The following is a 21,706-nucleotide window of genomic DNA, read 5'->3' on the forward strand; positions in this document are numbered from 1 at the left end:
ATTCATCCTCTCCAGACACCGTTAACATTGCTGGGAGAAAACAATGAACCACTACACCCTTCTCATTTAAATAAGCTTAAAAAAAAAAAGGACACTGCCCCACCTTTCCCTCCGTCTGTTCTGACTTCACACATGATCTACCTATCCATACTGTAAACATATCGGCCGAGAGTCGGGTTTCCTGTAAGTGTTCCTCTCTTACATTTGGCATAAATATAGATATTACGAAAGGCTCTGACTTTTCACCGCACTCCCAGCTGACTCCCTCTTGGCTCAATCTGCTGCTATAAAGCCATGTCCCTCCCTTCCCATAAGCACGCTGCCAAGGAGGCACAAAACCCAATTTGTCTTTTGTGACATGAAAATATCACCCTGAACAATATATATGCTTATGTTCCTCACTTTACGTGCTATGTTACTCTCTTTTGCGTTCTCTTTCCTAGCCTGATTGCCTGAGCATTCGTGCATAAAATTATGAAAGTAATTTTGTTTTTAAATAACTTGATGGAAACTTAGTCCCCAAGTTTTTGATCTGTGTGTGCTTAAGATATGTATGTAACAAGACTCAAGGGTCTTGTGACAACCTCTAACAGGTTGTTATTACCCACAGTCTATTAGCATGTGCAAAACAAGACTCTCCAGCTCGAAACCCTTTGCTGTGCAAGTTGTAAGTGACACCTCGTGAAGCTTCAATGCCTATGTACAAGATGCTCTGTTTCTACATCAAGAAACTAACTCCAAAACCAAAGCGACTTACAAAGCTCTAGAGGAGCTATATTTGTGTGCTCATGAATGCCTATCTGGCAGCACTACCACGACACTAGTTTGGGATTTTCTCTGTCAGTGATACAGTGGGTTGCTTTCCCTTCTGGACAGAGAAAGCAAAAACACTTCTTGCTAAGGACAATTGTATATCTGAGAAACAAACAAGTTTACCTGCTTCTCAAATGGAATTTCAGTCTGGCTACTTTGGGTTTTCCTCGCTGAGGTCAGAAGCTGAGCAGGTTGCAGTCACTAAGCCGTGAGGTGTTGCACTTGGAATTTTAAATAATTAATGAGTAACAGCAGCAGCCCTGACGCTGCAATCTGCGTGAGAAACCACTTCAGTCTTTACATCACCCTGATACCATTATTGTAGCTGTGTGCTTTGTCATGTATACTTTAAAGTACTTTTGTGCTGTGTGCTTCATCAAATATAGAGTACTTTTGTGCCTCGCATTCGAGAATTGCCTCTTTTTTTTCTTTTTTTCAAAATCTTCAATTTCATGTACTAAATGTAGCCTGTATAAAGGTTGGGAGAGCCGTGAGCAAAGACAGCATAGAAATAATTATTACTGAATTCCTACTGATGAGAATAACAGGTCCAGAAAAAAAAAATTCTATTTGAACGCAATGATGTACGAAACGTACACAAGACAATTACTTCCCCTTCTTTCATTAAAATCAGATTGTTTATTTCAAGTTAAAAGGAAGACAAAGGAATGTGTCAGGCCAAACACTGTTGCTTGTCAGGATTGCTTTCTATTGCAGTTCTGCACTTATGTCAAATCATATTTTATTCACCGTACAAAACAACAGCTAAATCTTGCGACAGGTCAGTGGAGTAAGAAAATCTGTGTTTTAATAAGAAGCTTAGCAGCATATTCATTTTAAAAGATGTTTACCAAAATACAACTCAAATTCACTCCATGATTAAAAGCTAAGTAATCTTAAAAGGTATATTCACAGCACCCATCACGCTATCATCTTAATCTTGAAGAAGTTTCCTTCGTGAGGTATAACGACAAACTTTTCTATTTTTACTGTTAACTGAATGTTATTAAAATAAGAAGAAAATGTTTCAATTATCATCATTAAATTTGTAACAGGGTCTGCAGCCCTCAGCCAAAAAGGGTCTCATTATGCCAGGCAGCATGTGAAGGCAGATGAAGAACATTGCTTCCCTAAAGCTCCTGCAACCTCAGCACACAAGACACACGTTCAGGAGGTAAGCCTTCCTCTCATATTATAGATACAGCACAAAGGCAGAGATAAATTACGCCAGCCGTGATAACATGCCTAAGCAGCTTCACCTCATTTTACACCAGAACCCTGTCGAAATACAGCAACGAGGTATTTCTCTGCTCTCCGAGGTGTTATTTCAGCAGACTTTCTCAGGCACACATCACGCTAACCATCAGGCCCAGGCTTATCACGAGGCGGAGCAGAAACCACAGTAACCCCTCTCTGCCTGCCTTTATTTAAACAGCCAGAGCAGGAGGTCATCCGTACCATTAGATAACCAGCTTGTGATTCACATACTCACACAGGATGTGGGAAACCAGGGAGCATTTCAGAAGGTACTGAGGGGAAAGATCAGTCTACGGGTTGATCACAGGATAACTGTGAGTCACCAACATGATCTGGCAGGGGAAAGAAAAAAAAAAAAAAAGACAGACCTATGTTGTATGACGAGGGGGTATTTCCAGTCATGATAGGGAAGGACTGATGTCATCACACAACACACACGTATAACCTCATCTGAATGTAAGGTACAGCTCTGGTCAGCCATATCTAACAGCAAAATTTTTCTTTTTTCATAGTAGGGACGATGGGATAATGAAAGCAATAGGAGCCTATTATACAGGGATAAGACTAAAAACCCATGACACGTCACACCTAAAAGAAAAACAAGGTGGAAAGACAGTGTTGGAAGAGGAGAAAATATATCCTGCCCGTGTATAAATCCAAGCTGCAAGTCGGAGTGGCTCTGAATATCAGAAGAAAAGGGTCTGGGGAACCAGGGGAGAGTAGACAATTAACTACAACTACTTTCAAGATAAGAGACAAGAGCATGACAGCGCAAATGGCAGGGCTCTGGCCACAGCCAAAAAACATCCCCAGGTGACCCAGGGGATTACCTTCACCTGAGGGTGCCCATTTCAGCCAGCACACCTGCTTTGGCTGAATTTCTTACTTTCCCAGCTCAGACAGTAACTCCATATCTAACCAGTTCCCATCAAACCTTAGCTCACCCACAGCACTCACAAGAAACAGCAGCTTGTAATGCTAAAAGGGAAGTCGATAACGCAAGTTGTTTTCTTTTTATGATACCTGAATAAAAAACCTGTCATTTAACACATGAATTATCAATGAGTGAAAACAATCAGTCTTTTATTTAAAGTAGCATCTTGCTTAAAAGAGCTCTTACTGGAATCGTAAGTGGACAGTTTGCAAGCAGTGATACAATACTGACAGTTTTTAACTGTCAGTATGTACACTATAAAACAATAACTACTTTTTTTCATTGTTGTTTTAACTGGAAATCTGGCTATTTTAAGTTAGTGTTTGTGATCAACTTGACTGTTGCAGATGCAGCCTTTCACTGCCAAACACACTGGGGATGACCCATGTACCAGTCTCTTCTAATGCCAGCCCTGCCCAGCTGTAGTCCCTAATCTTTAATAAGTGGAATTTTAAAATCTTACCATGATTCTGGTTGACCAAACTTGTCCTTACTATGTTAATGTTACAGTTTTAATCACTATCTTCTTTTAGTACATCCAATAAGTTTAATGCATTACCATTTATAAGTATCTATTAGTAAATCCGTTCTCACTGTGGTATTCGTCGTTCATTTTGCAGATGCTCAGTGTCCAAATATATATGTATAAATATAAATAAAACTATGCTAAGAAAGAAAAAAATGTTTTCCCCATCTCTTATCTTGCAGCACAAAATATTCACTCAAAAAAAAAAAAAAAGAAAACCAAACCACCAAACCGACCAAAACATTGCCCCACCCCCAAACCACAAGCTTCGTACTATCTGGTAAGGATGTTTAAAAATGTAAGCTAAAAGCACAGCAGGCTTCGTCTGTTTTTAAAGTTAAGCAAAGTGGAAAGCCATTAGCACCAGAACTGATTTTTGTTTGTTTGTTTTTAAACACAGCTGCATGCAAACATTTCATCAGTTTGGAAACATCAGAGGTCACTTAAACTCACCGCTATATTCATTTAGTAATGCACAGATACATCCCACTTTTGCCAGCTATGTCATGTGAACAGCCTGTCCTGAAGCACTCCAAATGACATTATGCATTAGCTCTCTGCTCGAGTGGAGAAGTGCTGCAGATCGTACCACGCGGGCTCTCTCCAACACCACATAGGAAGAGCTAATAACAGCAGGTAATAAGGGAATCAGCGGGACAGGGATGGGTACAACATCAGTACCACACACTCCCAACACGGCAGAAACAAGAGAACTTAAAAATGTTGCTCAATCACTATTTTGCTCATTTAAAGTCACAGCACTCCCACCGTGCTGCTTGCTTGTTCCTTTGCTTACCCTTTGCATGCCCACAGCCAAGCCAGGAGGCACCACTTTGCACGATCGGGACAGCTTCTCTGACCTGCATCCAACCTTACAGGCATGGTATTGCAAGAGCCTTCTTTATGACAGGCTGAAGTAAGCTCATGTATTTTTTAGTTTTATCTAATGATAGCTGAATTTTCAGGAACTCAAGTGACACCAGGCTATATAATTTGGTATTCTGTGTAAAGTCAAACCATTAGATAAGCAATATATATATATTATAATAAGCTATTACTGTAAAAATACAGTAAGCCTCTTAAGAGTTGCAATGTCAGTTACCATAAAGATAAAAATCTTTTCAATAATTTCGAAATACGGGGGTCCCAACCACGTACAACTAAGAATAATTTCAAACGCTTCTGAATTGCAGCAACCTTTAAACACTGAGAATACTTGAACTGTAATTGACAGGCACCTTATTCAACTGACACTGCAGGAGAAGGTTTCGCACACATGGAATGCAATTAGAAGCTGGAATTGAGTCAACATGCCCAAAGTTAATGCCTCTCTCAATCAATAAAAAAATGATTCAATACCACAAAAAGACATATTACGCAATAATCTTTCTATCTATTTAAAACCAGCGTGAAAACAAACACAGCCTCAAAGTCTTCTTGCACACATGCAGTACATTCAGAGAGAGATGTGGAGATGGACTTTTTGAAAAGTCATCTGGCTGCACTCATTTGGGTGGTCTTTTCTTTTGCAAGCAAACCCAGCGAAGACAACTGCATTACTACGCACCAGGAATACACTGCAAAACCAGCTTTCAGGCTTACGTGTGCCAGTGCTATTGCTGTAATGCCTGGGTGATTATGAAATTATTTAATTGCTCTCTTTCCAAAGCTCTGGTTAGTTCTCTCAGGTTAAAGTACAAAATTGGCCAATTGTGAAATGCCTTTAATCAGCTGGCCGTCTTCAAACATACCATCATACCAATGCTTTATCAGCATGTTAATCTTTTATCCATAGAGGTTAATTTACAAAACTTGACAAGAAAATGTGATTTTACACTTCACAAATAATTACAGCGTGAAAAACAAATTCCTAAAACATAAGATCCATTGATAGACAGTAGAGATAAAAGTAAGAACTCATGTTTCTAAGATGTACTCCGGAGGTACTATTTACTTTTTAGCAAGATTTTTCCCTATATTCATTTTCCAGTTTAGAAGTCTTCACTATATAATAAAATAAATGATTACACTAAGATTTTGGGATACATGTAATATACCTCAGTTAAAATACTGAAGATTATTTGCGTTCTACTATGATTTTTTCCTAAAGTATTAAACTCTTACTGAAAATAAGCACTATTGAAGGGATTAAAGAGCTAATTTCACATGACATTCAAAACATATTACGAAAGCTGTGTTTCAGATGAATTCACTGCTGACAGGATTGTTACTAGAATGTTTCTAACTGCAAAACATAACTCTTCTTACATTCAGTTCAGCTACAGGTCCTGAAGAAAAGTTTCATTAAACATAACCTTACTCCCAAGGGGTTATTCAGATATTAAATAGTAACTCAGTGGCTACAAATGAATATCTGAAACATAAACCCATACAGCATAAAGCTAAGGACTGCTATCATCATGTGAGGAAATCATTTTGGTACACGATGGACTACGCGGAGTAATCACTGTTCACCAAGAACAGTTAAAGGCCTGAGCCTGAATGGTCTGAATCAGAAGAGCATGCGGTGCCAACACGAAGCTCTGCCAAATACTAAATTCCCCAGTAAACTGTCATGAACTCTGCTCAGCACCATACAGTCAGGCTAAAACTGTCTGCTTCTTACTAGAGTTGAATCAAGCGAGTCTCAGTTTTACTGTGGGTCTTGCAACGTGTGAGGTTGGCTGGTGTTTTCCAAAGATCACCTGGCAAGTTATGAGTAATAAGGGAATATCAAATGGCGAGTAAAAGAAAAGAGTACCACATGACTGGTGAAGTTTTAAACGTCTATTAGAACGCAAATAAAGACTTTCACAAATCCTCTCCCTGACACATACACGTGCATTTCTTCCTATTGTCAACCTAATAGCAAGATTTATGGAACTAAACCAACGCAGAAGAGAATCCAAGCCAAAGCCCACTGACTGCAAGCACTCCAAACCGATATAACTGTTAAACTTACTGTCACTTCTGCTGCCAAGTCCCTTTCTTGCAAATTACTCACACACGAGGAGTAGGAATCACTGTAGCAGCAACATCCTGTTCCCAACAAGCACGTTTCCCCAGGCCACACGAAGTCCCGGTACACCCGTCATCACATTCCCAAGACACAGGTGCCCCATCCCGTGACTCAGTTGGCTGCGGTCGGACAACCACGTTGTTCTGTGCTCTCAGAGCCCCAGCCCAACAAAGCCCTAAGGAACCTGGTCTGACCCCATACCTGACCCTGCTTCAGGCAGGAGGATGGTCCGATACTTCTTCAGGTCTCTTCTAACCGGAACGATCCTATGAATCTGTGCTGGACTTATGTGAACACATTACACAGAGCATGCACAGTTAGGAACAATGCAGCCAAGACGACAAGAGTGTGCAGTACAAACGAGCTATGTGCAAGCAGTAAATTGAAATCCTTCATTGTTCTGAGTTTTATGCCATTATACAGATCACAAAAACTGCATAAGCATGTATTTACATCATCGGAACGCATCCTTCAAAAGCATCTATAATGCTACTTGGCTCCCTGAACCAGGAAAACTGAACAACCTTAGCCACAATTAACCCAAAATTCACTGAGCAGCACTACAGTTATAGGGGAGAAAAAAAAAAATGAAAAAAAAAAAAAACAAAACAAAACAAAAACAAACCAAAAGCTAATTATAAAGAAAATACTACAGGTAAAATACACACCTCATGGCAGATACAACTGTCCCTTATGGTAGAGTGGAAACTGCAGATAAGAAGTCTGAATACGGTGATACTCAACATGTTACCAGCTAGCTGCAGAAAGGAAGGAGCACACTGCTGTCATTGCTACACGCCATTCGTGGTAGGCATGTTTCAGTCTTCTCGCTAAAGCTTAGCAGTTGGAAAAATATAACTCACAAAGGGATGAAGTTTATAAACAGTTTACAATAAAAGGCCAATTAGAAGTAATGAAAAGTATTCTTCAGCCTTTTGCACACTTTCCAGGGGCAAACCAAATTATGACTTGTAGCTACAAGTTCCAGCCTTTATTTAGAAACAATTTTCTTCACGTTGCATTTTCACTTTTTACCAAAGGAGGAGAAGAAAAGAACATTTTGCAACCCGCTATACAAGTCAGCCAAAATTTAAGATGAACTTCTCAATATACTGTGTTCAGTCGAAGAGCACCTCCTAAAATTCTCTTAACAACAACAGCTTTCCCATGTGACCCCATTAGGGGCTCTTTTCCATTGGACAAGAATGCTTTTCTGCAAAACATAACCCAAGCCAAATGATTGCTTGCCCTCCAGGCAAACTGTGCTAATTCAGACTGTGCTGATGAAAGCTATGCTGGAAGAGAGCTAAGCATAAGCTTCTGCAACAAGCCAGGACAAAGTAATAGTATGTATAAAAGATTACAAAAGCCAAGCCAGGGAGTTTATATTTTTACAGACTACACACTTTGGCTACTAAAAAACCCCTTGACACAATTAGCTTCCACCATCTGGGGAAAAAGTCCAAGAGTAAAAGGCCCAACGAGAGCCAAAGTAAATGATAACTGTTTTCCTCCAAGTCTGTCCCAATTACTTGAGCACTTAAGCTAAAAAAAAACCAACCATGAATAAAACATCACTTCTGTTTTCTTTCTGCTTTGAGAAAAATAAAAGGGCAGTTAACACCAAGAGTGACTTCGGAAATATGAAGATGCTCTGCACATCTTCAATATCACCATTTTTTCTGATATATGAAGCACTCCATGCAACTATAATAATCAGGAGACTATTTCCACAATAGTTCATCATCATCTTTTGGTCTGCCTTTCAGGCACGGGTTTTCTTTGTCTGAGTGGGTTTTGTCCCATCCCGTTCCACACCCCACCCCATTTCATTTCAGCAACATAGAGATGAAAATGCCTGGAATCAAATTGCTCGGTATTTTTCAGTGACCGCTCCACTAAAGATCCAAACTCAAATGGGACCACTGTATAACCTGGTGGCAGATTTTAGTATTTCACATTCTGTTTTCTGCTCCTATTTTAGTTCTCTAGGATGGTGAGAGCTGTCAAAACACTATGAATGCAAAACGATGACTAAGGGTCAGAAAGTTTCAGATTATAATGCTATCATTTTTTAATGGATAAATCTTTGAGGGACAAGTCAATCTCCAAAGTTCCTGCTCTGTATCATTTCATCAGTATTTTATCCTGTACCACAGATCTACCGAAAACCTCATCCAGTTGTTTTCCTTGTTCTGACTTCAGTCTTTGCTGCGATAGGTTTCACTGTAACCGCTCCTTTCTGTACAGAGTTGTGAAACTGTCCTTCACATGCAAAAACCAGCACGTGCGCACAGATCCGTAATTCCGTCTGTACCTTTGTAATATTCAAAGGGACAAACACATAATTTCACTTTAATCACTGCAAGCTCTGAATGTGCTAGCTTTTCCAGTGATATTCCAGAATGACTTTTCACCCTGAGAATGAACAAAATTTGACAAAAGAGTTAAATTAAGGACTGATTTTTTTAAGCTCCTAAGGAAAGAAGGATGTTGATATCTGGGAAATAACAATGATGGAGAAGGATAAGGGAAAAGCACTACAATACATTACACAGCATCACAAAACAATGTTTTACTATTAACCGTGAGATGATGTGGACTTTGATCCCAGAAGCTGATGTGTCTCTTCTCAGATGAGCTGAGAGTCTAGGTTACTCAAAGAATTTGTCACAAACTCCGGGAACACTTCCTGGGAGTGGGTACCATGGGAAGGCAGCAGAAATTCTGAATATATTAGTCAGAAGGAACTGGCTGTGAGCTTGCCTGTGACACTCAGGTTTACACACAGATTTAAGGACAATAGTGGCTGTCACCAGGATCTACAGAATTGCAGCATAAAAAATAAAATCTAGACTGTGCCTCCACCATGACATTAACCCAGGCTGTGCGAAGGCTGAGGAATGAGTGAGATTTGGTCAGTTGTAGCAGACAAGATGAAAGTCATACTGAGGGGCTGGCAAGGAAGAAAATTTGAGGATATAGCAAAGATCACCTCTACTGCTGAACATATTCAATCAGCATTAATTTATGCTTCAGTGGTGTGTCTGGAATGCCAGTGTTGGCCAAGATAATACCTAATCTGCATCTGGCCAGATAAGAGTGAACTGCTTTTACAGATGCCAGTCTTCCCACAAATGCTGTGGAGATAGCACTTTGAACTTACATTACCTTAAAACATCCTTGGAAAAGATGCTGCTTTACCTTACTTCAGTATAGGAAGTCTTATCTAGCAAAGAAAACAGTGCATGTAAATACTAAGCAGAAGGCACAGGATAACTGTCCTTTGGGCTCTGAAGTTATTACATTGAAAACTATAATTTTTCCCTGACACTTTTACAGTAAAGCACCACATGTCCCCAGATAAACCGACCTTGGAGCTGGCTTCTTACCACCAAAGCACACCTTGGCAATTCCATACCCAGAAAGGGGCTGTTGGCAGATCCCTTGACACAACAGAAGCAGCGGCTACACAGTGGCCTCTGAAAGACCTCTGGATATACAAAGTGATGTTTTCTACCAGGAAAAGCCCATGCTTTCATGGTCCAATTTGTAACTGAAAAAAAAATCGTCGGGACACTGACAGCTATGTAATAGCTGTATCTCAGGGGTTTCTGAATCTTTGGAGCACGTACAAATATTGTCAGTAAGATTACAGACTACTCTCTTGCACTATACAAGTCCTTTATCAAATTTACTCCATTGCAAATAAAGATTACTTTTCATAGTCTTGCCTGTATTTACAAGACCACAATCCAGAAAACCAACTGAAAAATGTAGCCAAGTGCTGAGAACATATTATTGTCCTTGATAGCAACATTGCCCCACCTTTTTTCTTGAAAAATCTCCTTCGGAAAGTCAAGGATTAAAAGCAAACATTAAGACCAAGTAAAAAGGTTGCAAACAATGCGTAAGCAGAAAAGAAAATAAAAGAACAGCTTCATGGGTGACTATTAGTAATGATCTCTCACACTGCCAAGCCTCTTTCTTCAAGTTGCTGAATTCCAAAGATGGCTATAACTCATCCAACTGCATTGTTTCACCTGAATTTTGACTTCAAAATAAGCAGGCTGAGAACAAACACATTTTCACACATGATCCAAAGCTCACATGAACCAAAATTCTTAAGCAGAAGCCAAAGACAATACACCAGGTATATAAATAATATAAAATATAAATATAAAATATATTTATATTTTATATATAAATAAATATAAAATATTTATATAATATTTACATTATTTACAATATAAAAATATACTACAACTCTGAATTAATTTTAGGAATATCTGTTGGTATATATTTGCTTTGATTTTGTTTTCCCTTTCATTTTCCCTTTCAAATCATAATAGATAGATGTTAGGTTCCCTCAGTTCTTAGTTTCACCAATCTGTAATGGAAAGACTTGAAGTTAAAATTTCCCAGATGTTAAAGCTTCCCCGAAATGTTTAAGAAATGATACTTTAAGAATTAAAATGATAAACTGAGAAATTTTATGAGTATTGGAACAAAATTTAAGGAATAAATAAATTAAAACTGTCTTTTTTTCCAATGTGCAAAACAAACCTAGTACAGCTGATACACTGATCAGAAATGGTTGAAATAAAATGGAAAATATCACTTCTGGACTTCAGTCATCGTGTGTTTCAGAGAGGAGAGGGAGAAGTATTGTCTCTGAATTGATCAATCGTTTCTGATTTATTACTTTGCTTGTTTCTCCCCTTTCAAAGATTCTTCTGAAGCTTCAGGAAAAAAAAAAATCAATGGCGAAGTAAGGATTTAGAAAACTAACTTCACTACTGAGTTATTTCAAAATCATTTTAGAATGGAAGAAAAAAAAAACTGGCTGGAAATTTCCATGTTATTTCTCATTTTTTCTCTCACTTGCCCTTTGTGTGGGCTTTCCTGGGATATGTCCAAGATTTACAGCTATTCCAAGCAGCAGAGCTGGGATTTCAGTTACAGCCAGAAGCCTCAAAGGAATGATCCCACTTTATATTAACCAAGAACCTCTCTGAGTATTTTTAAATGAGCATTTTAAGCTTTTTTTTTTTTTTTTTCCCTTTTCTTCTGAATGAGAGAAACACAGAACGTTTAAATCCAAACACTACTCTTGGGAACTGTTTAAGTACCAGAAATTCTTTAGCCAGAAAAAATTGTTCTCAATAGATTATGAATCTCTTAAAGAATACAGTCGCAGGTTTTATATCGATTTCTACAGAAAAGTTAAACCTAGCATGATCAACCCTTCACTGAAGGGTCAGTCCCTGCAAACCTCTCGACAAAGAAGATGAGGTGTAGCAAATGCAGATGGGGGTTACTGGTATCCTCTGGACATCAAGAAAAAAAGCCAAACTAAAAACAGCTGGAAAAAATCAGGAAAACATGAGTACAATTTGTTCTTCAGAAAAGTTAATGCAATTGCTATTTATCAGCTGTGTAACTGACCTCAAAATTGTTTACTACTATATCCAAAAGCCCATCTGACACAAGGGTTCAACACAGATTATGTTTGGTATTTGAGTGGTGATTAGATGGCAGGAGAGAGCAATTTCTTTATGTGCGACTAATACATGAAAATAACCAAAGAAACAAAGAGAGAAAAATCCCTACTGATTTGAATGAGATAACTAAGTAAAGGAAATCTAAAATAGTGCATGTGGCAGACCCTTTATTTAATGTCACCGAGTACAGAAGCTCAGACATTGTCATTGACTGATTGGGGAAGAGCTGCCAGTAAAGTTTTATGCAACTTTCTTCAACCACAGCTAATTCTCACAGTGCTTAGCATAACTAAGAAAATTTTGTCTGAATTCTTTGGTGGGCAACGCCCCTAGAGAACTAGATTTCAATTTTGTCATTTTAATTTATGACCTGATCTGGATCACTATACAGGGCTCCTTCAGCTCAAATGTAGCATTCGCTCGATGTCTCATCGGGGTGGGAGCGATCTTCCTGCGGAACGATTAGCACAATCAGACCCAGAGCTATGACTGAAGGCTACAGGAACACAGTTAGAATGTAATCTCCACTGAAGTCAGCCACTGCCTTTGGCATCAGTAGCAACTGGATCACTCTCTCAGAGACTAACTTGTTTATTTTACACTTGCTATCTAATTAGGCTCAAATTAAGCAGTTTATGCAGAAGGCTGGGTGCCCCTGAAAATGGGTATTAATGCAAGTAATAAGCAAATAATGTACAGGATTCCAGTGTTATTTGTTTGAAATTCCAATTGTATAAGTTATTTGAGCAGTGGAGCCCTAAAGCTCTTTTTCTTTCTTCTCCTTTCTCTGTTTCTTCTTCCATTAGTTGGTACTTTTATCTTACACATAAAAATCCAGGCTTCTTCACAAATGACAGTGTCCTGCTGATTTTTTTTTCTTGGAAGCACCTAAGAATTCTGGACACCTAGTGGCTTTTACACTTTCCATCTTCAACAGAGTGTTTTAAAGAAACCAGACACACTCCTGTTTTATAGAGCAGTATCAATTGGCTGTATTCAAAACTGCATCTAAACATTCCTGACCTACTGCTGCTCATCACTGGTGTCCTTTACTAAGTGAGAGCCTCACCACAAAAAACATGCTTCACAGCTTCAACATGACAGCTTGCCTGAGAGAAAAATCACCCAGGTAATTAAACACCACAGGACTGGGCACCTCAGCAGTGATCCGGAAGACTGTGCTACCCTTTAATCCATTCAGACTTCATGCAAGATCGGACTGCAAACTTTCCAGACTCCTCCCCCATTAAACACTGGCTAGGCTTTCAGCATTTATTGCAAAGAATACTAGATTTCATCCACATTAGTTCTGACTGCAATTTGCTGACTGTCAAAAAATCATTAAGTTTTCATCTAGATTAAAGAATGAGGTTGCCCAAGGCCTCATTCAGCCTGGCCTTGAACACTTCCAGGGATGGGGCATCCACAGCTTCTCTGGGCAGCCTGTGCCAGTGCCTCACCACCCTCAGACTAAGGAATTTCCTCCTTAAATCTAACCTAAATCTACCCTCTTTTAGTTCAAAGCCATTACTCCCTGTCCTGTCTCTACAGCCCCTGACAAAGAGTCCCTCCTCAGCTTTCCTGCAGGCCCCCTTTAGTTACTGGAAGGCCGCAGTGAGGTCTCCCCAGAGCCTTCTCTTCTCCAGGCTGAACAACCCCAAGTCCCTCAGCCTGTCTTCATAGGTTAGGTGCTCCCGCCCCATGATCATCCTTGAGGCCCTCCTCTGGACTTGTTCTAATAATTCCATGTCCTTCTTGTGCTGGGGACCCCAGAGCTGAATGCAGTACTCTACGTGGGGTCTCACGAGAGCAGAGTAGAGGGGGAGAATAACCTCCCTCGACCAAAATCGAATCATTTGAACACTTAGAACTTTTGCTATTTATGCTATGAGTAGTATGAGATGTGGATTTCAGTTTAATCTGTATTCTCTCAACAGTTTATAATGAAAGTGTTTCGTTAGTCATAACAATCATGTAGCAGAGTAATTAGAGCCTAAACTATAATGATATGTTCTATTTGATGGAATAAATAACTGAAGTGGCTATTTCAGCCGTATGAATAATTTATATAGAGTACTGAATAAAAACATCGCAAAAAGAATAAACAGGAAATTTGTGCATATGCAGCGATAGTGAGACTCAAGCATCAATTTTACAAATTCTGTGTTTCTCCCAGCAACACTGAAAGAGATCATTGGCATTCCCCTGGGACAATTTGCTCTCTTGCCTGATCCTACCATTTACCATTCCACATGCATTCACTTCTAATCCAACACATCACTAACACGCATCTTCTCAAACTCTAAGAGCTGGATAGAACTGGAAGCCTGTCCCACTTCTACTACTGATACTTGAGGTGCCCAGCGTCAAGCCTTGGTTGGTACCATGCCTTGAAAACAGACATAGTGCTTCTCAGCACATGCAGGATATCTTGAGTCTATGATTTTTATAATTCTAACTAGCTTGCCTGTAAAGAGGATGCAAGGCCTCAAGTGACTAGAAATATAAGCATTGCATGGGAGTTGAGTTTATGAGGAATAAAGCCCAATGCAAAAACAATTTTGTCTTGAAAATTGTTTCATATTTTTAGCTGTTTAATTTTGTGTGTTCGTGAAAATTTTAAAGTAACATACTGAAATCTCTATCATCAAGCAAATGGATTGCGGTGGGCCAGAGCTTATCACTGTGATGATGATCAGTCAGGTTATAAACATTCACTACTCTATTCCTAGTTATCACTGCAGATCTGGGGCTTTGAGGGGTTGTAAACTTTTTATTTTTAATTGTACAGCACGGTGTAAATATGGTATGAATACTCAATTTCTGTTATTAATTCTCTAGTTAACATAAATCCAGTGAAGATGACAAAATTTAACATTTAATTCACTGCTTTCTCCCAGCTCGGTGAAAATGAATTTGAATCTATTTCATTAGGATGCATTAGAAGAGCATAACTGACTTTTTTTTTCTTTTTTTTTTTTTGTTATAAATAACAAGCTTTATCTAAGATGGATTACTTCAGAGTCTAATGCTTGAACCCTACTTGGTATGTTAATATTTATTAATGCAACTTCTTTGCACTGGCTTTTAAAAGCTAGAAATTGACTTTCAGCTGTCTCATTAGCGATCAATAACATTTGTAAAGGTGTCCATCTGGTTACCTACCTCCTCCTTTCTATTCCCTTACTAGAACCTTACATGGGTTCAAAAGCTACCGTAAAAAATCAAAGAAAAAAAACACACGGTCTGTCAAACACGAAGGCAAGACTTCAGCCCGAGGGAATCCTTGATCCACAGGTGCCTGGTCAGGGCCCTGAAGGGGAGCACCACGTCAAAGCCCAACCAAGCATGGCCTTCTTGCTCTAGGCACCTGCCCACAGAAGCTCTGCTACACCCTGGCGTGGTATTTTTAATGTTCTCGTGGGCATTCTTCAGAACAATTTTAAACGCATACAGGCAGAGCCGGTGTAGAATAGGAAAATTATATATAATCCATGATGCTTGAGAGTTTTGACAGGCTCACAGCAGTCGTCATTAACTGCTCTAAGACCATCCAAGTCTGTTTCCTCAGCTTGGCTGAGGACTGCCAGCTGCCAACTGTAATCAACAAATCATTAACGTAAAACAAGACCATTCTCCTGCTCTGTTATTATTTACCTCGAATGACAGGGAGCACTTCATCATCCTTCCAGCCAGGGATTTCAAGCCTTCATGCACAATCACCTCACAATTCACAGTTTAACTTGTATGTATCTGTGAACTAGTAATACTCTATAGACATAAATTATATGTAGTAAACTCAGCGTTTTAGAAATAACTACTGGATACAATAAAAATTAAAAAGTGCAACATACACGGTGTTGGCCCTAATCACCTGAGACCCAGTTGTGGTCCTACTGAAAAGGGGGAAAGCTTCGGTTCCTCAACAATAAAGTCTCTTGCATTATTTTCAAATCTTCTAATTTTATTATACCCTTTGCTTTCACAGTTTCCTGGTACTTTTATAAAAATCAACCACTTTCCAAACGTAGCACCTGATATACCGAAGGATAAATTTGATGCTAACAGGAAACACTGTCATGAGCGACCTATTTAAAACTACAAAGATACGCGGTTACATTCTTTCCAGGACAAACCGTGTAGCGATTTTCCAAAAGTCCCCGCGAAATAATAACAGAAACAATAATAAAAACGTACCCTAAAACTGCAGGCTTTGCTAACCCCACAGCCCGGCGACACCACAGACTCAGAGTTATTTTAAACACTGCCAAACCCTACACACGCAGAAAATAAATAAATAAAAATCGCACGGCCCGAGCACACCCGGAGACACGCACCACAGGCACGGCAGCTTAAGATAAGTCATAAATAAATGAAAATAAAGCAGAAGGGCGAGAGATCTGCCGGCGAGGGAGAGGCCGGGCGCAGGCCCAGCCCCGGGGGCGCTGACAGGAACCGGGCGGGAAGCGGCACCGCGCAGACACCGCGGCCCCGGTCCCAGTTTCGGTCCCGGTCCCGGTCCCGTCCCCTGTCCCCGGTCCCCGTCCCCGGTCCCCGTCCCCTCAAACTCCCTAGGCAGCCCTGGCCGGGGCCGGGGGGGCCGGGGCCGGACCCGCCCTGGGGGCGGCGGCGGGGCCAGCGCCTGCCCCGCTCCTCAGCCGCCCTAGGGCGCCTCGCCGCGCAGCGGGGCTGGCGTGAAAAGCAGAAGTTCGCTGGGTTTTGCTCCAAAAACTCCGCGCACGGCCACGATGTGAAAGCGGAACCCCCCACGGCACCGACCTGAGGGCCTCCAGCCGCCGCAGCCGGTCCCGTCCCCCGGCTCCCCGGGCCGGGATATGTATGCAGCGGGTATCGGGGCGGCCGTGCCCCGCCGATCGCTACCGGGCTGCCCCCGGCCGCGCGTACCTGTCCCGCCGGCGGAATGGCGAGGAGGAGGAGGAGGAGGTGGAGGAAGGAGCCCGGAGGCCACCTGCCGCCGCCTGCCTGTGGCCGAGCCACCTGTGCTCCGCTCCAGGTGTCCCGCAGCGCCGCCCGCTCCTCCTCCGAGCCCCGCTGGGCAGGAGGAGGAGGAGGAGGAGGAGGGACGCGGGGCACCCGGCAGCGAGGAAGAGGAGCGAGCCCAAACGCTGCCCCCCGCCCGGGGAACCACCTCCTCCTCCTTCCCCGCAGCGCAGCACCGCGGCGGAGTCCCCCCCGCTCCCCTCCCCTCCAGGAAGGAAAATAAAAATATAAATAAAAGCAAAACCGTAAACGGCAACGCACCGGCGTCTCCTCCCGGGCTGCGGCGCTCCGGGGGCTGCGCGCAGCATCCGCCGAGGTGCGGGAGGCAGCCTGCTCCCGGGCAGCCGTAGGGGCGAGCGGGGCGACCGCCGAGCCGAGCCGAGCCGTGCCGAGCCGAGCCGCGCCGCGCCCCGGGGGCGTGCGGCACCCGCCCGCTCTCTTCCTCCTCGTCCCGCCCGGTCGCGCCCGCGGGTGGCCGGCTCGGTTCCCCCTTCGCAAAGCCGCCCCCGGTACCTGTGCCCGAGGTGTTCGCCGCCCCTCCGCGCACGGCGGCCCCGAACCAGGAAGAAGCGGCGGGCCGGGGCAGCACCGTGCCCGCACCCCGTCCGCGGGGCCGGCCGGGAGGCTCTGCCCGCTCCGCCCGGGGCACCGACACCCGGGGGGCGAAGGAGCCCCTCAGACGGGGTCCCCGGGTCAATTCGGGGAGAAGGGGGCGAGAGCTGGGGGCACCGGCCTTCAGCCCGGCTCCGGGGGGTGCCCGCCGCGGGGGGGGAAGGGGAAGGGGACGGGGAGGCATATAGCGGCGGCCCCCTCAGGTCTGACAGACCCGGGCCAGCAGCTCGCCCGCAACATGCGGCCTAACGGTGTTTTAAAAAAAGTGGAAATAACAGAACAAAATAAAAAGCCACAAACAGCCACCATACCAAAAACCCAAACCAAAAACCAAAAGAACGCAGCCATTTTAGTCCCAAAGTCTTGCGCCAGCAAGTGTGAGTAAACCCTGGTCAATCTGAGGCCATTGGCATAACTCGCTGGCTCGACAGTCCTCACGGTTGTAATGCAGGCCTGGCAGTGCCAGATGTGCTTCTACTGTCCCATGGCATGGTGTCACGTTAGCCTCAGACCCACAAACTTAGGCCACATTTATGGGGAGAAGCTCAGAAGCATGAATGGTCAGGGTAATATTTTGGCGGAAGAGAACAGCCCTTTAAATTTCGTCCGAATTTGGGGAGAGCCGATCACACATACAGATGTTTGGGGCAAACGATAGTTTCCATCCTGTTCAAATGTGATTTTTTTTAATTTATTTTTTATTACTTATGCAAAAATAGGAAGTGAATTTATAGATTTTTTTTGAAGAAGTTGCTTTATTTGGAAGGTTCATTGGCAATTTCTGTACTTATCTGTTGCACCTGTCAAGTGCCTCATATTTAAACCTCAACAGATGGAGAGTTATTATGTCAACTACCCACTAACTCCACAATATGTAAATCTTTTTGGGGTTGCTATTCATCTTTGAAGATGGAGGAGGTTTAAGAAAATATTTTGGGCCTCTTTATAAACTCTATGATCTTACAGATAAGCAGTTATTTAGATAAATATTTCCATTGCATGAAAGGAGCATCCCACAAGTAATTCCTCACAGTGAGAAGTGTGCAGTGTGAGCCTTTATTATAAATACGAAGACTATCATACAGAACCTGAAGATAAAACACTGAAGCGCAAGATAGAAAAGATCACAGATGGAAAGAAGGATCGCAGAGGAAAAGAATAGATGGAATATCACTAGTACAAGCACTTCAAAGTCTGGGAAATTTCTATTTAGAGTACAGACAGTACTGCTTTGAGTCACTCTCTTTCTCCACATTCCTTCACTTGTGAAAAATACCGCTTTGTATCATGGAAATTTGAGGAGCACATGAAAGGAGTTTCACAGTTAAACTACACATATTTTCACTTCTAAATGGCAACCTTGTTAAAAAGCATGACACAAAGAAACTGATATTTATCAACTTTAAAAATGCAACACTGAAGGTGGTTAGGTGGTCACCTCTGCCTTTGTTGTATAAAATCTGAATGTAAAATTAGATGCAAAATCTCATCTGACAGCACTCACAGGCAACAAATTAATAAATCATAGTAGAGAGACTACACACAATTAAGCACATTTACCCTATTGAGGCCTAAAGGTGTAGAAAGGTGTGACAAGTTACAATTGCAGAATGTGGTAGATTGTCATACAGTATGTTGAAAAATAATATTTTTGGAAAAAATACTGCCATTTTACAGCTGTTATAGGGTGTACATGTATCAACTCTCTTAAAGTGTTGAACACCTCCCTACTTCTCAGTCTATAGTTTCCTTTCTTTATTTCTCCAGCATTTTGTGAGATGCAGACAGATGTCAGTATGATCATTTACACATACTCACAAAAATTAAACTCCTGCACAAGTATTAGAGTCATTGGACAACATTTGTAGCTAGAAATTTAGACATTCTGATTTGTCCCTTACCATTCTGCTACTCTTCATGAAGAAAACATGTATATTCTAGCATTCTCCACATGCTATTATTTCATCCCTGTTCCATGGGCCACTGTAAAGAGCTCTACCTGAATAAATGAAAACATGAAAATGCAGACATAGGGAAATTAATCTGGATTTTATTTATTTATTTTTTTATTTAGTAAAATTCAGTAGAAATTGTTCCAGTAAAAATTTGTCAAGTTTCCTTCATGTAAATTAGAGAGAGGGAATGGAAAGGAAGCAGAATTTGCACTATGTTTCATATGTATTTTTGTACTAGAATTGGTCATTTGTTATTATTAATGACCTATTATAACAAATTACCTGGTTGGCTAATAGATTAGACTTACTAAGGAAACTATCATTTCCATATGAAACCTTATAGACATGAAAGCCTCATACTGGGTAACTAGACCAATGTCATATAATCTCAAATAATGATTTAATTAAAATTCGCAGGATGCTGTTGAATTAAGATGAAAGAACAGCTATTCACTTTCAAGAACTGAAAACAGCAAATGGCAAAATGCAGTAATGAGGAACCATCACCAAGACGAGGTAATTGCCAGTCCAAGATTAACAATATCAAGCAGTACGCGTGGAGGAAACATAATCTAGACCCAATTATGCTCTCATTTAAAATTTTTCATGAACGGACCTTCAGTGGACTATGATGATAACACTTTCACTTAAGTCTTATAATCAAATATTTGTTATAAAGACTGATGAAGTTGCTGTATTTCATAAAACCTATTCTTATGTATGAATCCTTGAAAATAACAACATAATGCTTAAAATACTTTTATAACCAGAACCAGAATAACTTCTTCATACTATTTTTTTGCAAGACTCCAATATAAGAGTACCAGCTCAGTAAGTGCTTGTTTGAGTGATCTCGGACACAGCACTGTTATATGCAGATGCTGCTATCTATCACAGACTGAGAGCTATGAGTTAGCATCGTTCAGTTCTAATTCTGAATCCCAGAATTAGATTTGATTGCTGAGAATTTCTATATGGTTGTGATGGTTAAACTTTAGGACTGCTCTGACAAATATGCAGAAAAATGGTTCAAGATATGTCCTTCTTCAGTAAATACCTGTGAAAGGGACAGTGGAAAATCAACTGCTTCTGAAGCCTTTGAGTCTAAAAAATACACATTTTATCTCCTAAATGAACCTTGAAATCAAAGAGATGTTCTGCAGCCACAAATGAACAGACCTTCTTCATAAATCTTGTCAGAACTCAGTTTCTTACTGACCATGGATATTAAGGTATATGGCGTTACCGTAAATATGCATTGAAAAGAAAATCTTTCTCCTGGTAAATTATGATTCCCCACTGGATGAAGACAGCAGTGAATGGATGACAATATAATAGCTATTGACAGTCCTTGCAAATAATATATTATAGCATTTTCTGAATGAGAAAGAAAAGTAATAGTTTACAGAAATATTGTCATTTACAGATATAAGTGATACTATATTGTAGAGTAGAAATAACCTAATAATGATCTAACAAGAGATTTTGCTCTGAAATGTTTACCTAAATATATGATCTTCAAATTATAAAACATTTCTCAAGAGATGAGCATTATTTTTATGACACCACCAGTATCCTGTTTGCTGAAAAAGATCAAAAAGCTGTGTATTGGGTAGCTTTGGAAGCACAGGTCTGTGAAGATTAATATGGCAGACTTTCAGAACAATTTCCTCCATTTTGTAGTTTTTTGTCTTCAACTAATTGTTGCCTCTGACAACCCCATTTTCTATAAAACTAATTATCTGACAGGGTATTTCAAACAGATTTCATGCACTGCTGCAGTCCTGGTCAAACAAATTTTATTTTTATGATGAAACCATCTTTTCCTCTTCTGTTTCTTCTAATACAAACATTTCAGCTGATGAAAAAGTCGGTCAAAAATATTTGATGTTTATGTACATTAAGCACGTTACCACGTTTCTGTTTTTCACTAGCACTTAATCAGTAGAGAAAACATGCCTAATGTGTGCAGTTGATTTGCAAATGAATGAATAGAAAGCAAGCCTGGGTGTAAATTCCTCTTCGCTTATACAAATTAAAGTGTCTGTGTTCTGACAAATTACTTGTAGATGCACACACAAACAT

At 41.0% G+C, this 21,706-nt stretch overlaps 1 protein-coding gene across 3 annotated transcripts in view; it reads right to left on the reverse strand.

Annotated features, from left to right (window-relative positions):
* Positions 1 to 17,486, reverse strand: part of MBP (myelin basic protein) — a 115,362-nt gene extending 97,876 nt beyond the window's left edge. Inside the window, exon 1 of one of the 3 annotated variants that reach the window (XM_083824842.1) lies at positions 17,316 to 17,486. The gene's annotated coding sequence lies outside the window, so the exon portion shown is untranslated. Of the gene's footprint in view, positions 1 to 16,832; positions 17,232 to 17,315 lie in introns of those variants that run through there. The other 2 variants (XM_083824844.1, XM_083824843.1) reach the window with 2 other exon arrangements.
* Positions 17,487 to 21,706: the final 4,220 nt, after the last annotated feature.

The sequence above is a fragment of the Anser anser genome (genome assembly GCF_964211835.1).
Source record: "Anser anser genome assembly, chromosome: 2".
NCBI lineage: Eukaryota > Metazoa > Chordata > Aves > Anseriformes > Anatidae > Anser > Anser anser.